Genomic DNA, 17,146 nt, shown 5'->3' with positions numbered 1-17,146 from the left:
ATTGTAGGTAAAAATCAATATCTTTTCAAAAGAAAGTCACAAATAATGTATGAGGCCTACTTCTACTAACATTTTTTGATCATTAGAATTCACGTTTAGGGGCTGGGGATATAGCCTAGTGGCAAGAGTGCCTGCCTCGGATACACGAGGCCCTAGGTTCGATTCCCCAGCACCACATATACAGAAAACGGCCAGAAGCGGCGCTGTGGCTCAAGTGGCAGAGTGCTAGCCTTGAGCGGGAAGAAGCCAGGGACAGTGCTCAGGCCCTGAGTCCAAGGCCCAGGACTGGCCAAAAAAAAAAAAAAAAAAGAATTCACGTTTAACTGGACAATCTGTATTTTTATTTGATAAGGTAATCTAATAATAACCTGCATGTGGTTGGCTGTGCATTCTAAATGATTACTTTTATTAATAATAGAAATACTACATCTGTAAACCTAGCTACTCAGGAGGCTGAGATCTGAGGATCATGGTTTGAAGCCAGCCAGGACAGAAAAGTCCATGAGACTAATCCCCAGTAAACTACTCAGAAAAAGCTAAAAGTGGGCTGGGAATATAGCCTAGCGGTAAGGTGCTTGCCTCGTATACATGAAGCCCGGGGTTTGATTCCTCAGCACCACATATATAGAAAAAGCTAGAAGTGGTTCAAGTGGCAGAGCACTAGCCTTGAGCATAAAGAGGCCCAGGGTCAGTACTCAAGCCCTGAGTTCAAGCCCCAGGACTGGTTAAAAACAAACAAGCAAAAGAGCTTCATTGAATCACAACTTTTTTTTTTTTTTTGCAGTTTTTTTTTTTTTAATTTTTATTGTCAGACTGATGTACAGAGGGGTAACAGTTTCATACGTTAGGCACTGGATACATTTCTTATACTGTTTGTTACCTCCTCCCTCATACCCCCCTCCCCCTCCCCCTATCCCTTTCCCCACCATGAGTTGTTCAGTTCATTTAAAATTTGGGAAAGAAAGGCATAACACATTGCCCTTACATTGGTGATGGGAAGAAGGAAAAGAGATTATACAAAGAAGAAAAGTTTCCCCTTTCTGGAAAAGTTGTTGCTTCTGGACTGATTGAGGTTAAGAGCAGGAAAAGGTTATAGGTACACACGGCTTGGTGACCCTGGTGGTTGGGTGTGCTGGCATATGGATTTTGCCCATTGAAGCTGTTAACGATTAACTTCCCTTATCTGCTTCCCCTTTCAAAATTAAATTTAAGATATCACAGAACTTTCTTTTTTTATTATTCAATTTTTATTTAAAAAACTTTTCATAGAATACATTTTCCCATTAGCAATTTCCAGTGGAAAACTGTTTTGCTACTTACTTTTGAAGATGAAATGTGTTTGGAATCTGAAATATTTTAATACATCTACAGGGGAAATCTCGTTCCCTAAATTTTAGTACATCTGTTGGGGAAGCTCTCAGTTTCCCTTCTAGGATCTAGAAATCTGTAATGTGAGATAAAGCACCTTCGAATTTTAAAGTTCCCATAGGACTGTGACCATCAATTCCAGTATCAACAGAACTGAGGGACACTTTCAAAACTGAAATACCGACCAATTTTCTGCAGTCTTCACTCACAATCGAACAAACTTTCCCTCTCCATTAGTTCCAGGACCAAAACATAAGTATTATCATGTACTGATAACAATAAAGCTGAATTCTTTTAAGAGATTGATAAATTGATAAGTTAAAAGGCAAAGAAACTAAAAAAAAAAAAAAAAAAAAAAAAAAACAAAGAAACCAACCATATATACTGTTGACACCAATGGTTTTATGAGGTGGGAAGACACCACTACAAGAACTCAGTCTCAGTTTCTTAGATCTAATTCCTCTCAAAATTTTCCTCCACATTAAATTCTGAAAATAACCATGTAATCAGGAGAAGGTTTATCCACCAGTGTACTCATCTGTTATTTCTTTTTTTACTGTAAGCTGAATGGCATGACAGAGCAGAGACAAAGGTGCATACAATCAATTCTTAATGGGTGAAGTTAGAGCTTCCACAACATGGCCAGGGCCTTGCAGATGCCCACATCGTGATAGTTGAAATAACAAAGCCCAGCAAAGGTTACAGATGAGAAGAGCACCAGGACTACTCTGGCAACCTTTGGCAACGTGTCCCCGTGAACATAATCAGTAAAAACTTGTCCAAGGCCCCAGTAACTATGGAGTGTGAGGGCTGCAGCCAGGCAGTAGTCCACCGCAGTGCAAGGATTCAAATATGCAGTTGGAAGCAGGTCCAGGAGGCTAACAGCAAGAACCCTCTCACCAGTCCAGTGGAGAGATGCCGCTGTGGATCGGCGTGTCGGCTTGGTGACAGGTGAATGTGCCGTGTTCCACACCAGCCTGGGGTACGTGAATCCTGGAGAAATGCTGAGACACAAGCAGGTCTCACCACAGGGGTTCGGAGGAACAGAGCTCAGCCTCCTCGGTCACTGCAGAGGATACTCAGCCTTATCAAAGCCGCCATCTTGCTTCTAAGGAATCCCACAGAACTTTCTTTTATTCTTCTCTCTTACTGTTGGATGTGGGACTTGAACTCACAGCTTAGCTACTGTCCCTGAGCTTTTTCCCTCCAGTCTAGCACTTTACCATTTTGAGCCACAGCACTTGGTGGTTAATTGGAGATAAGAGTCTCAGGGACTTTCCTGCCTGGGCTGGCTTTGAACCTCGATCCTCAGATCTCAGCCTCCTGAGTAACTAGGATTATAGGTTTGAGTTACCAAAGCCCAGGTTGTGTGTGTGTGTGTGTGTGTGTGTGTGTGTGTGTGTGTGTGTGTGTGTTTTCTTATCTGTTGTCAAAATGATGTACAGAGAGGTTACAGTTTCATATGTTAGGCCTTGGGTACATTTCTTGTACTGTTTGTTACCTCCTCCTCATCCCCCCTCCCCCCTCCCCCTTTCCCTCTCCCCCCATGAGTTGTTCAGTTGGTTTACACCAAATGGTTTTGCAAGTATTGCTTTGGGAGTCATTTGTCTTTTTATCCTTTGTCTCTCGATTTTGTTACTCCCTTTCACTTCCCTAGTTCTAATACCAGTATATACAGTATCCAGTGTACTCAGATGAGAAACAGTGATAATGCGGGTACAACCACAGGAAGGGGATACAAGAGGATCATCAACAAACGGTTTCACATGGCATGTTGAAAGTGATTACAACAGTGATATAACAGTCGTTTCCATAACATGGAGTTCATTTCACTTAGCATCATCTTATGTGCTCATAAGGGCATAGCTATTAGGCTTTTGTGATCCTCTGCTGTGACTAGCCCAAACCTGTGCTGATTATTCCCTATGAGGGAGACCATAGAGTGTGTGTGTGTGTTTTGAAGGTAGTAATAAAAGGAAATTTCTAAGCTCGGTGCCAGCGACTCACACTCGTAATCCTAGCTTCTCAGGAGGCCAAAGCACCTGAGAATAACAGTTTCAAGCCAACTGGGGCAGGCAAGCGAAAGTCCAAGAGTCTCTTATCTCTGATAAACCAGCAAAAGAAGCCAGAAGTGGAGCTGCAGCTCAAGAGCTTGGAACGCTAGCCTTGAGTGAAAAAGCTAATAGAGAGAACCCTGGCCTTGAGTTCAAGTCCCAGAACTGACACTAAACACACACACACACACACACACACACACACACATCAACCTAAAAACACATAAAAATATGGAACAAGTGGAATGCTCCTGTGTGGCTGGTGGGGATGCAAAGTGATCCAGGCTTTGGAGAAACAGTTTCTTATGAAATTAAAACATGTAAGCCAAGGGAGAGTGGGAGAGCATTTGCCTTGAATGCTCAAGGCCCTGGGTTTGATTCTCAACACTGGAAGGGAAAAAAACAACACATACTTAGTGTATGGTATTCACCCATAGTCATTGGCCAGGGTAGCCATACCAAAATGCTTCACATAGTACACATTTATTTTCTCACAGTTTGGGAGGCTAAACATCTATAATCACAATACCAGCAAATTCTGTTCCTGCAAAGGCTTTTTATGGTCACCTTCTCACTTTCCTCATGTGGACTTCCTTCCAATCTCAGAAATCAAGAATTCTGGCATCCATTCTTTTTCTCTCTTTTCTTTCTTCCTTTCTTTCATTTGTTCTTTCTTTCTTTCTTTTTCCTTTATTTCCTTCTTCCTTCACTTCCTTTCCCTTCCCTTTTCCTCTCTTCTCCCTTTCTATTTTCTTCTGTCTCTGTCTCTGTCTCTGTCTCTCTCTCCCTCCTTCAACTCAAAATAATCCTCCCCAGAATGCTATGATTTATAAGCATTTCCTATCATACCCAGCTTCCTTCCTCTTCCTACGAAGACATCAGTCTAGGGACAGAGGGTATAGCTCTGCGGTACATCCTGGTATAGCTGGCATAAAGTCCTGGATCCAATACTCAACACTGAAGAACACAAAGACACCAGTCCTATGAGATCAGAAAGGTCCGTTTTATTTACTTCCTTATTGTTTTCATAAAAATCCTATCTCCAGTTACAGTGACATTGGTAATTAAGGAAAGGACCTAAAGAAATGGCTCTGTGGCTCAAGTGGTAGAGCACTAGCCTTGAGCTGAAGAGCTCAGGGACAACACCCAGGCCCAGAGTTCAACCTTAGGACCAAAAAAGAAAAGAAAAAGACATAATTCAGTCTGTAACATTACTTGAAAAAAATTAAAATATGTGCTCCCCAAAGATCCTACATAAGAGTCAGGTATAGTGGCACACACCTGTGATCTCAGCACTCAGGAGATGGGGACCGGAAGATCAAGAGTTTGAGGGCACTCTGGGCTGTATAGCAAGACCTTGTCTCAAAAAAACAAAAGCAAAAAAACAAAGCCAGATACTGGTGGTTCATGCCTTTAATACTCAAAAAGCTAAGACCTGGAGGATAGAGGTTTGAAGACAGTTCAAGTTAAAAAGTCCGTAAGACTCCATCTCCAACTAACCAGCAAAATTGCAAACTAGAGGTGTAACTCAAGTGGCAGTGCTAGCCCTGAGCTCAAGCACCAGTTCGAGCACAAAAAAAAAGAAAAAGGGAATGAATGAAAAAATAGCTGGGCACTGGTGGCTCACTCAGGAGGCTGGGATCTGAGGATCACGGTTTGAAGCTGGCCCAGGCAGGAAAGTCAGTGAGATTCTGATCTCCAATTAACCACCAGGAAACCGGAAGCGAAGAGTGGATCAATGTGGTAGAGCTCCAGCCTTGGGCACAAAAATCAGGGACAGCAACCAGGTCCCATGACTGGCAAAAACAAAGAAAAGGAAAAAATCCAATGTATTGCTCAGGTCAACCCAGAACCTCGATCTTCCTGATTTCTACCTCCTGAGTAGCGAGGATCACAGGTGTAAGCCACCATCATGCCTAGCTCTGTTTTACTAAAAATCGTTTGATTGTGCAGTGTTGGGGATTGAACTCAGTCTGTGTGCATGCCAGATAAGGGCTCTACCACTAGGTTAGATCCTCAGTCCCTAGCTCTTCTGCATGGTACAAAAAGACCCTATATCACAGTTTATAGAATCATAATTTACCACAGTGAAGCATCTCAGAGCAGGAGCCAGAGAGGGCTTAGATACCCTGTGGCCAATCCAAGGTACCCCAGAAGGAGAGTTGGCACATATAAACACCCCAGGCTTGCTCTCCTCTATCCCTCTGCTCTCTCCCTGGGAGTCTCTGTCAGCCTAACCCAACTTGCAACTAGTTGGCATAGTAGAAGCAGCACCTACAAGTTGTTCATTTAAGTCAGCCTTGAAGACAAAGCAGAGAGTGGAGGATAGCTGCCAAGAGAGGAACCGTGTCCCCTAGCCCAAACCACACAGATCCTGCTCTCTTAAGGCATAGGATTGAGGCTGGGGGCATGGCTTAAGAGGTAGAGCACTTGCTTAGCATGCATGAATCGTGAGTTTGATCTCCAGTTCTGAAAAATTGGAGGACACAGGAACTGTTGAAGGAGGTAAATCTTGCAATAAATCGTGCTATGCCAGAATGCTTTTCCATGGAGAATAATTCATAATAAAAATAAAAGACATAGGCTGGGTATCTGTGGCTCACATCTATAAATCTAGCTACTCAGGAAGCTGAGACCTGAGGATTGAGGTTCAAAGCCAACCTAGACAGGATTGTCCATGAGACTTTTATTTCCAGTTAACCAGCAAAAAGCTGGAAGTAGAGGTATGGTTCAAGTGGTAGAGCACTAGCCTTGAGCAAAAACTGTAATATGAAGGTCAGATCTGGCCAGCACCATCATTGGCCACATGGTGAGTTATACTATCTGGCATCTTATCTTGATAGGTGCACCTGGATTCCTAGAGGAAGGGAAGTCCCACCCTCAAGTTATGGGTGTTCCTGAATCCCTATAGGCAGTAGCCTATAGGTTACTGAATCTGTCAGGCAAGTGCCTGAGACTGGTTGCTTCCTGTGACCCTGCCCCCTGACCTGACCCTATTTAGGGTCAGGCCACCTCAGGTGCCATCATGCCATGCCACATGTCTCCATGTTCCCGTCCTATATCCTGTCTCCTGGCTCATCTCCAGTCACCATGGTGTCCCAAGTCAGCTCTCCATCAGAGCTGAATTGGTTTGTTGGTAAGGTTTTTATTCTTTCTTTCCTCTCTGGCCTGTTTCCTGACCATGTTAACTGTTTTTGACTGCTAATGTTCTAATAAAGACACCAAGATTTGATCCTTCAAAATGTGGCTTCTCTGATAATTTACCTTACAATAACATCAGTCATAGGGCTTGAACTCAGGACCTGTGTGCTGTCCCTGAGCTCTTTTGCTCAAGGCTAGCACTCTACCGCTTTGAGCCATAGCGCCACTTCTGATCTCAGCCTCCTAAGTAGCTAGGGCTTACAGGTGTGAGCCACTGGCACCCAGCTCCCTGGGACTTTTGAAGTGAGTGCATGAGGCTTCCTTCAACATTGGTATTATCCTGCCATTAAGCTCCTAATATCTGAGGAGATTTGCAGGTACAGTCACAGACCAGGTAATAAGTAGGACTGCAGTCATTCTTAGATACACTATGCCCCCCAAAGTCAAGTTGTCATTCAATCCTCAAAGTCAGTCCTCCAAGACTCAGTGCCCTGCCTGGGATGGGCACCAGGCTCTCTTCCCCTTGGTCTCTCTGACTCCTTTGTCTAAACCTCTTTCTACCAGGTCCTCATGTCTTCTTGGCTATGCTTAAACAGAGCATCACTCTACAATATGTACATCATTTCCTAATGAAAAAATAGGTCATGGGGCTGAGGATATGGCCTAGTGGCAAGAGTGCTTGCCTCGTATACATGAGGCCCTGGGTTCAATTCCCCAGCACCACATATACAGAAAGTGGCCAGAAGGGGCGCTGTGGCTCAAGTGGCAGAGTGCTAGCCTTGAGCAAAAAGAAGCCAGGGACAGTGCTCAGGCCCTGAGTCCAAGCCCCAGGCCTGGCCAAAAAAAAAAAAAAAAAGGTCACCTTGGACAATATAGCTAGGGATTTATTAACAACACAAAATGACAGCCAAGCTCTGGTGGCGCGTGCCTATAACCATAGCTATGCAGGAGGCTGAGATCTGAAGATCACAGTTCAAAGCCAGCACGGGCAGAAAAGTACCCATGAGACTCTTATTTCCAATTAACCAACAGAAAACTGGAAGTGGAGGTTTGACTTAAGTGGTAGAACACCAGCCTTGAGCAAAAAAAAAAAATCAAGCAAGAGCTCAAGGCTATAAATTCAAGCCCCAGTAACTGCAACAAAAAAACAAATCAAGAAACAAACAATTCTCACAAAGAACAAAACTCTCCCTTTAAAGGAAACAACAAGTAGAACAAGAAAGCAAAAGAGATAAAAGCCACAGTGCCTGGTCCACCATATCCCACACATACAAAGTGGGCAGCACTAAGTAGATGCTGAGTAAACAGGAGAGTCTTGTCTACGCATGTGCTCTAGGATCCAGTGATGCAGATTCCAGTCATGGGTGATCACTATCTCCCTCCTGTGCCTCAGACAAGTTGCTAGTCGGGGCTAGGAATGCAGCTTAGTGGTAGAGTGCTTGCCTAGCATGCATGAAGCCCTGGGTTCAATTCCTCAGCACCACATAAACAGAAAAGGCCAGAAGTGGCACTGTGGCTCAAGTGGTAGAGTGCTAGCCTTGAGCAAAAAGAAGTCAAGGACAGTGCTCAGGCCCTGAGTTCAAGCACCAGGACTGGCAAAAAAAAAAAAAAAAGACAGGAGTCAGTTTCTGTGTCTGTCTGTCTGTCCGTTAACATTGGGGCTTGAACTCAGGTCCTAGGCTCTGTCCCTTAGCTTTTTCACTTAATGATGGTACTCTACCACTTGAGCCCGCTTCCTACTTTTTGGTGCTTAACTGGAGATAAATGTGCATGGACTTTCTGCCAGGTTGGCTTTGAACCTCCCCAATAGCTGGAATTATAGGAATGTCTAGTTAGAAGTTGGTTTCTTCACTGGTAAATTGAGAAAAATAATTGTTACTGTTGTGAGGATTCAATAGTCAATCATCTAAACATTCTCAGTGTCTGTGTTAGCATCCCCCCCCCCCCCCCCCCCCCCCCCCCCCGCCGCCTTAAGTCCTCAGCTCCTCTCATTAGCCCCCAGGCCCCCAAATCCACTCACACCTAAACTCCCTGCCCTAGAACTATAACACCCCCACTCACCATTCAGACCTACCTAGTTCCAAACACTTGACAGACAGGTTCAGTAACCTATAGGCCATGTGCCGCCCCTGTCTCTTGGGGTTCAGGAACTCCCATTACTTGGGGATGGGGCTTCCCTTCCTGTAGGAATCCAGGCACGCCCATCAAGAATTGAAGTGCAGATTCAGCAGGGGGGCACGGGGCTGGGGGGGGGGGGACTATTGTTGTACAAGGAGAGGGAATCTTTCCAGGCTTCTGAGCAGCCAGGACTGGGGAGATAGTGGAGGTGGAGTCAGCTTCTGCCTTTTTTCGTTGGCTACATCTGACCTCCATACTACAGAACTCAAGGCCTGAGCACTGTCTCTGGCTTCTTTCTGTTCAATGCTGGCACTCTACTACTCTACTGCAGCACCACTTCCGGTGTTTTCTGTTTATGTGGTGCTGAGGAATCCAACCCAGAGCTTCATGCATGCTAGGCAAGCATTCTACTGCTAAGCCACATGCCCAGCCCTCCTCTATTATTCTGGACACTGCTTTTACCTATCAAATACTGCACTGTCCTTCAAAGAGACAACAACCTGCAGGGAAATCAGACTTGCTGAGAACTCTGCAGTTTCCCCCAACACTGTAGACAGTAGGAGGGGAGCAATGCTGGGAAAGCACCTGGAGAAAGTCACTAGGAAGCAGCTGACCTCAATCCGCCATGCCAGGCAACAGAATCCCTGCTGAGGGAGGAGGCTAGAATTTCTGACTTTGTCCAGGCTTGCTTTGGGGCCTGATGGTTGGGGGAGAAGCTGTTTCTAGGACTGAGCCAGGGCGTGTGTGGAAGTGACTCAGAAGCACTTAAAAGTAAAAGAATGGGAAGTTTCGTGCCAGCTGGTACTTGCCAAGAGCTGTCAGCACTTCACTGACCTGTTCACCTTCACCTGGTACCAGCCAGCAGGGAGCTGGCCTGGACTGGCTTCCGTCAGTGACAGAGTGTCAGGGTGTTGGTGACACCCTGACACTCTGTCCACCATGCCCCTCACCCTTCTAGGGGATATATCTGTCCTCCTGTCCCTCCTCTGACCTTGATGTTCACTTTGGCCAAGTTAGGCCAGGAGAGAGATTCCGTAGACACACATATGGGGAGCTGGGAGAATCACAGAACCTCAGCTTCAGGTGTTGGGGTGACTTTCACAAGTGATCTCAGGTTTCTACTGGCAACTGTACCCTTACTCCCCTCCCCCAAGGACACAGAATCAACTTCCTGGATTAAGAGCACAGATTCCTGCAAACAACTTTGCAACACAAATAGCTACCTCCAGGCCTCAGGGATTTCTTTCAAATTCTGAGCTGAACCCTCCAGAACTCAATTACAGAACAGTTGGGGGGGGGGGGGGAGGTTCGTTAATCCTGGGCTGAGATTTAGTTTTGGGGTAGTTTGACTAGCCTGTTATAGGATCTGGGTTGGATCTCAAGGGATGGGAATGTGTTAATGTATTATACTATTGAATAAAAAAGTGTCTGGCACACTGTAGGTACTCAGTACTTGTCCAAGAAATAAATAAGTGAAAAGAACATATTAAAGACTCCACCACTGTGTGTGTGTGTGTGTGTGTGTGTGTGTGTGTGTGTGTGGCAGTACTGGGGCTTGAACTCAGGGCATGGGTGCTATCTTTTAGCTTTTCCCCTTGAGACACAGCTCAACTTCTGGCCTTTTGGTAGTAAATTGTAGGCAAGACTTTTCTGACTGGGCTAGCTTTGAACAGTGATCCTTATATCTCAAGCTCCTAAATAAATAGCTAAGCATACAGACATCAGCCTTCGGTGCTAAATTCTCACCTTTTTTGCGACCCTGTCTGGCATGTCCTCATTTAAAAAAACAAAAGAAAGAAAATAGCTTCAATAACAGTCTGGCAGCCAGTGTCCAGGGGTCTGTAATCCTAGCTACTCAGGAGGCAATCTGAGGATTGCAGTTCAAAAGCCAGTCCAGGCAGGAAAGTCTCTCAGCTCTCATCTCCAATTAACCACCAGAAAACCGGAAGTGGCACGGTGGCTCAAAGTGGTAGGGAAGAAGGCACAAGGATAGCGCCCAGACCCTGAGTTCAAGCCCAAGGAACAAGAAAAAATATATAAATAAAAAGACAGCTTGGGAATGTCACTCTGTGGGCATTACACTTCATCAAGTGTCACCTGATCTTAATTATCGGCTAATGTGGTGTCAGCCTAGGACACTTTCCCTGAGTCTAGGGAAACTACTGGAAATCTTAAGTGTTTTTGGAGTTGCTTCAAAGGAGTGGCTACAAGCCTTGGGTACTGAGGAGTCCGGGATGCGAGGCCCTCCCATGTCCGGAAGGCCCCATCAAGGAATGCTAATGCCCCAGTGGGAAACACTTCCTGGGTGGCCACCCCCTGAAGTTCCTCATTGTGTCTCTGGGGCACTTCACCTGGAACCACAGCGACAGATGTTGGCCGACGATCAACCGCAGAGAAAGCAGGAAGTGAGGTAGGAGGGCCAAGGGTGGGACACAGGGGTCAGGGGAAAGGGCTGCAGACCGGGGAAAGATTCCCAGGGCTAGAGAGAAACCCAGCCTTGCATTTTCTGATGCTCCTGGCACGTTGAAAGGAGAAGCCATGCCAAACCGGGCTGTCGTGGAGGCTGCTGGATGAAAGAAAAGATCCCAGAGCCCAGCCAGGAAAATTAAAAAATAAAATAAAATAAAAATCCCAGGGTGGATTCCAGGCCGGGGGCCAAGGCCTGGTTGCTCCTACACGCCCAGGAGAGAAAGTGGAGCTCGCTAGGCCCCGGTGCCCTCCGTGGGGTGACGGTGGTGCCTCCCGGTCTGGATCTGCGCCCCCGGGCCCGCAGCGGGCTGGAAGGCCGCCCACGTGGGGAGCCCGCGGCTCGCATTTCCGCCCCGCGCGGGCAGCCGCCTCCCCCCGCCGCCGTCCTTGCGCTGCCGCCCTGTGGCCACTAGGTGGCGCCTGCGCTCTAGCGGGCGCCTCCCCGGGCGCAGGCCGGAGACCCTCGGCGCTGGAGAGGGCAGCGCCCGCAGCCAAGGTAAGGTTCCCGCGCCCCCGGGCGTGTCCCTGTAATCTCTGAGGTTGGGGTGGGCAGCGTGGCCGCCGGGGGGAGGGCCTGGGGGGGAGAGGCTGGAGAGGCACTGCTGGCGATCTGCAGAGATAACCGGAGGAGCCGGTGCGGTCACACGTGTCGTTGCCTAAGAGGATCCTGAGAGCCACAGTTCCAGAGCTTGGGCCTAGGGGCAGACATTCTCCACGAGCCGGGCCTCGGGGAAGCAAAGCCCCAAACTCCATGCCGCAGGTCCCCCAGAGCAGAAGGAGCCCCCGTGGTCGAAGGCGCCCCTCCCCCTTCCCCATCCCAGGCCGGTAGTCAAGAGTCCCGAGCAGGTCTGCAGCACAACTTCTCAAACTCGGGGACACCGTGGCATTGCTTGGGGAGGGGGTGGGGAGGAGGCGCAGGACATGGAGACGTGCAAATATCGGGGTTCCTCCTTCTCCAAAGACTCAGAAGTATACTTGTTCTGGATTGGGATGTGCGGGAGACTGAAAGTTCCCAGCGGATTCCAGTTTGTGTCCTAATCTGAGGACCCTTGGGGGAAAGAAAAGCAGATGTTTGATACAACCCAGCATGCAGCAGCTGCTGCTGCCTCTCTTAATCAAGCTATACTTCTGCCTTGGAGCTGTCAAACCAAGGTGACTAGCCAGCACCCCACTAGGGCTGCTTCTGAATGGTGGAACTTGAGTGGCAGGGGACAAAGAGATGTGTGGGATGTGACTCATATTCCTGGAGGGATTGGAGAAAGGAGGGCTTCGGCCTCACCCACATCCTGGAAAGTTCAGAGTTCAAGACCTGGACTATTAAGAACTCTTGTAATTTGTGTTCTTCCTGGAACTTGAACTCTGGGCCTAGGGGTTGTCTGTTGGCTTTTTGCTTCAAGACTAGTTCTCCACCACTTGGGCTGTGTCTACTTCCCTTTTTTTCTTTTTTTCCTTTTGGCAGATTATTGAAATAAGAGTCTCAGGGACTTTCCTACCGGGGTTGGATTCAAACTAAGACACTCAGATCTCAGCCTCCTGCGTATCTAGGATTATAGATGTGAGCCTGTGTATGCAGCCCTATCTGGTTCACAATCTTAGACAACTTAGTTACTGGACCACCCTCAGCTGAGGTTTCCTCATCTGCAAAATGAATGTGATCTTGTAAAAACTCTTTTGTTTGTGAGTGTGTGTGCGTGCACACTCGACTCATACTGGGGCTTGAACGCAGAGCCTGGGTGCTGTCCCTTAGCTTTTTCGCTGAAGGCTGGCACTCTACCACTTGAGCCACAGCTCCACTTCTGGGTTTGGGTGGTTAGTTGGAGATACACGTCTCATGGACTTTCCTGCCTGGGCTGACTGAACTGCAATTTTCAGATCTGAAACTTCTGATGAGCTGGGATTACAGGCATGAGCCACAGGAGCCAGCTTTGTAAACACTCTTAAGAATTGCTTCATGAAGTATTCAGAATGAACACTAGTACTAAATGCTTTCCATGAATTGCCACTTTAGGTGGCTGGCAGCGTGACCTACAAGATCATAAGTAGTATATCTAAGTACCCCATCTAATAACTCAAGTGCTGGTAGTTCTGTATTTTTGCCTTTTGGGAGATGAAGAAGCTGAGCCTCTGAGAGGCTCAGGAACTTAGTGAGGATTATCTAACAAGAGGCAGATCCCATATTTGAACCCCTGCAACAGGCGCCCAGCAGACAGAGATACAGGTCAGCCGTGTGTCTCTAAGACTAGCTGTCATTGTCTTGAACACACCCTTCCACTGATTGGAAACATTTTAATTCCCTTACTGGAAATATGTTTATTATTGAGTGCCTACTGTGTGCCCAGCAGCTTTCCAGGGACCAGAAAGAAGATGGTACTTAAGACAGAAGTAAACTAGCCCCTGAAAACTCACACTTTATTGAAAGACAGAGGATAAGAGGAAGTAGTTATTATATCCAATTTCTGTGTGTGTGTGTGTGTGTGTGTGTGTGTGTGTGTATGAGTGCCAGTACTGTGGCTTGAACTCAGGTTCTGGACTGGTGCTCTACCACTTGTGTCATACCTCCATTTCCAGCTTTTTGCTGTTTACTTGGATTTAAGACTCTCATGGACCTTCCTGTTTGGGCTGGCTTTGAACTATGATCTCAATTCTCAGCCTTCTGAATAATTACAGGCATAGATCACCAGTGGCCAGGCTCCAAGTTCTCTGTTTGTAAACTCACAGATTTGCTCCAATTTGTGTGTGATTCCCAACTCAATGTCTCATACTTTCATAGTCATTTAAAGGCTTTGCAGACCATCAAAAAATCTTCTCACCCAACATACACATTCTTAGCTGAGGCCAAACAAAGATGGTCTATCTTATTTTAGCTCACGTTCTATAGACATTCCCTGACTTATGGCTTAACCATGTTCTTCTGAATTTGTTATGGGTACAGAAGTGCTGTGTGGCTCACACCTGTAATCCTAGCTACTCAGGAGGCTGAGATCTGGAGATGGCTTATCTCCACCACAAAACTGGAAGTGGAACTGTGGCTCAAAGTAGTAGAGTGCTAGCCTTGAGGTCAGGGACAGTGCCCAGGCCCTGAGTTCACCCCATGACCCCCCGCCCCAAATACTATACATTGGATTTTGAAATTTCTGTGCTGCTTCTAGGATTTGAACCCAGAGCCTTATGCTTGCTCAACCACTTGAGTCACATCACCAGCCAATTTTGCATTTTAATCCTTTCTAGGCTAGCGGTTTGCAGTGTGGTATGTTTGTGTGATGTGGGGATTGGCAGGAAGTTGTATCGCCCAGTGACCCAGTAGAAGAAATTCTCCATAGAGTTCGTGTGGCGGAGCTGAGATGCATAGGTTGGATGTGTTAAATGTATTTTCAATTTGCAATATTTTCAGTTTACGATGGGATTATTGGGCTGTAACCCCATTGCAGATAACTCCATTGGGTTGTAACCCCATTACATATAAACAAGGGTGTTGTTTATGGTCTTTTTGATGCTACATTGCCTTTTTTTTCATTAGTGTGTTTTTTTTCCTAGTGACTTGGCACCCACGCCTGGTGCTAGAGTGCCATCTAAAATTCCTAAGCACAAGAAAGCAGTGATGTGCTTTAAGGAAAAGGCATGTGTTAAATAAGCTTCATTCAGAAACCAGTTGCAGTGCTGTTGGCTGAGTTCAGTGGTAAGGAAATAATACATATGGATGAAGATGTCTTTAGGGCTGGGAATGTGGCTTAGTGGTAGCGTGCTTGTCTAGCATGTGCAGGGCCCTGGGTTTGAGCACAGCAACAGAAGAAAGTTTCTTTTTTTTTTTTTTTTTGTCAGTCATGAGGCTTGAACTCAAGACCTGGGCACTGTCCCTGAGCTCTTTTGCTCAAGGCTAGAGGTCTACCAATTTGAACCACAGCTTCACTCTTGGATTTTTTTTTGGGGGGGGGGGGAGTGGTTAATTGGAGATCAAGGTCACACGGGGACTGGGACTTTTCTGCCTGGACTGGCTTTGAACTGTGATCCTCAGATCTTAGCCTCCTGAGTAGCTAGGATTACAATCATGAGCCACCAGCCCCCAGCTTCAGCAAGAAATCTTTAATAACCTGAGACACACATAAAACAAGGCAGTGTGCCGGTCTACCAGGTGAGGGGCAGGAGGAAGAATAGTGGCGCTGCAGGAGCTGCAGGTGTAGAGGTAGACCAGAATGTGGCAAGGCCAGGGAACTCTTGGTGAGCCAATGTGGAGATCAAAGGTGCACGAATATACCTTTGACCTCGTGCTGGGGAGAGAGGTGGGGAGCAGGGCGTGTTTTGAGGGCCTCTCTCATTTCACCCGAGTGCACAGTGATCCTGGCAGGCTGAACAGGACTTGTTTCTGCCTTTAACAGATGATGGACACGATGCGCATGCCACTGAGCAACTTGCTCAAAGTTATGCTGCTGTCACCCACTGGCCATGTTCATCTAATGTTGAGATGTGGAGGCCACATTTGGGTCAGATCTCAAGCCATAGTCCTGGGTGGAGGTTTGGTTTGAGTAGACAAATAGTTGGTAAACAAGCAATGGCAAATGCCATTTAGTATGATTGCAAACTTGGGAACAAGGCAGGTGACTCACATCTGTAATCTTAGCTACTCAGGAAGCTAAGACCTGAGGATTGAATTTGAGAAGAAAACATGGGACTTGGGGCTGGGAATGTGGCTTAGTGATAGAGTGCTTGCCTCGCATTCATGAAGCCCTGGGTTCGATTCCTCAGCACCTCATACACAGAAATAGCTGGAAGTGGTGCTGTGGCTCAAGTGGTTGAGTGCTAGCCTTGAGCAAAAAGAAGCCAGGGACAGTGCTCAGGCCCTGATTCAAGCCCCAGGACTGGGGAAAAAAAAAAAGGCACGAAACCTTGGGATAGCAATAGACTGGAAAACATTTATGTTCTTTCACAAATAATAATAAAACAAAGGAAGGAATGTCATTATCAAAAAAAAAAGAAGAAATGTCATTCTATAAGTAATAACTTATAGAATGGTAACCCCTCTGTTCAGCACCTTAATAATAATATTATTATATTTTAAAAAGCATAGTCCTATTACTAAGAAAGTATTTCTCTTCCTAGTAGAGATACCAGGAGATGCAGTGTCCTGGTGGAAGAGCCCAAGATACCTGCAGAAGATAGTATAGTCAGGGTGAAAGAAGGAATGGAAAGCGCTCCTTGGAACTCTCCCTACAACAACCCACCCCAACAACAAGGCCTGGATGGACCTTTTGACTCTTTAGGAGAATGAGCTTGAACAGGAAGCAGCAAACTAAAGGTCCTGGTACAGCTGGGTTCTGGTGGCTCACACCTGTAGTTCTAGCTACTTAGGCGGCTGAGATCTGAGGATCGTAGGTCTAAGCCAACCTAGGCAGAAAGATCCATGCACACTTACTTCCAATTAACCAGCAAAAAAGGCAGAAGTGGAGGAGTGGCTTAAGTTGTTGAGTACCAGCCCCAGAATAAAAGCCAAGTAGAAGTGCGAAAGTCCTGAGTTCAAGCCCCAGGGCCAAAACAAACATACATACACACACACACACACACACACACACACACACACACACACATACACACCTCTTACTAGCAAATAGTTTCAGCTTCAAGACTATGTGGTTTCAGTTGTGACTATTCAATTCTGCCATTGCAGGGTATCAACAGCCATAGAGGACTTGTATGTAAATCATGAGTCTAGCTGTGCTCCAGTAAAACTTTATGGACACTGAAGATTTCATATCACTGGGGGAAGGGCTTAAAATGGGTTTTGCAGTTCTAGGATTGATTTCAGGGCCTCCTCCATGCTGAGCAGGCACTCTACCACCAAGCTATGCCTGTAGAGCCAAAGGTAGATTACTTAGTTACTTACCTGAAGTGAAGCTTCACTATGTTGCCAAGGTCTCCTGGAACTTCTAGGGTCAAACTATTTCCCTGTCTCAGCCTTTCAAGAAGCAGGGACTATACACATGGGCCACCATACTCTTCTTAGT

At 46.5% G+C, this 17,146-nt stretch overlaps 1 protein-coding gene, 1 long non-coding RNA gene and 1 pseudogene across 2 annotated transcripts in view; 1 reads left to right on the top strand and 2 right to left on the bottom strand.

Annotated features, from left to right (window-relative positions):
• Positions 1–701: 701 nt before the first annotated feature.
• On the bottom strand, positions 702–17,132 carry LOC125358465. Its single transcript, XR_007212311.1, has 3 exons — positions 16,697–17,132; positions 15,582–15,584; positions 702–721 (listed from the first exon to the last, which is right to left on the bottom strand). It is a non-coding gene; the product is annotated as an uncharacterized LOC125358465 (long non-coding RNA).
• Positions 1,903–2,469, bottom strand: LOC125358462 (annotated as a pseudogene).
• Chd9 (chromodomain helicase DNA binding protein 9) overlaps positions 11,616–17,146 on the top strand; it is a 208,453-nt gene continuing 202,922 nt past the window's right edge. The window contains exon 1 of the mRNA XM_048355606.1: positions 11,616–11,646. The gene's annotated coding sequence lies outside the window, so the exon portion shown is untranslated. The remainder of the gene's footprint in view (positions 11,647–17,146) is intronic.

Source organism: Perognathus longimembris, chromosome 10, assembly GCF_023159225.1.
Source record: "Perognathus longimembris pacificus isolate PPM17 chromosome 10, ASM2315922v1, whole genome shotgun sequence".
Taxonomy (NCBI): domain Eukaryota; kingdom Metazoa; phylum Chordata; class Mammalia; order Rodentia; family Heteromyidae; genus Perognathus; species Perognathus longimembris.
Note: the sequence above shows the minus strand (reverse complement) of the source record. Positions and strands in the feature narration are given on the sequence as shown.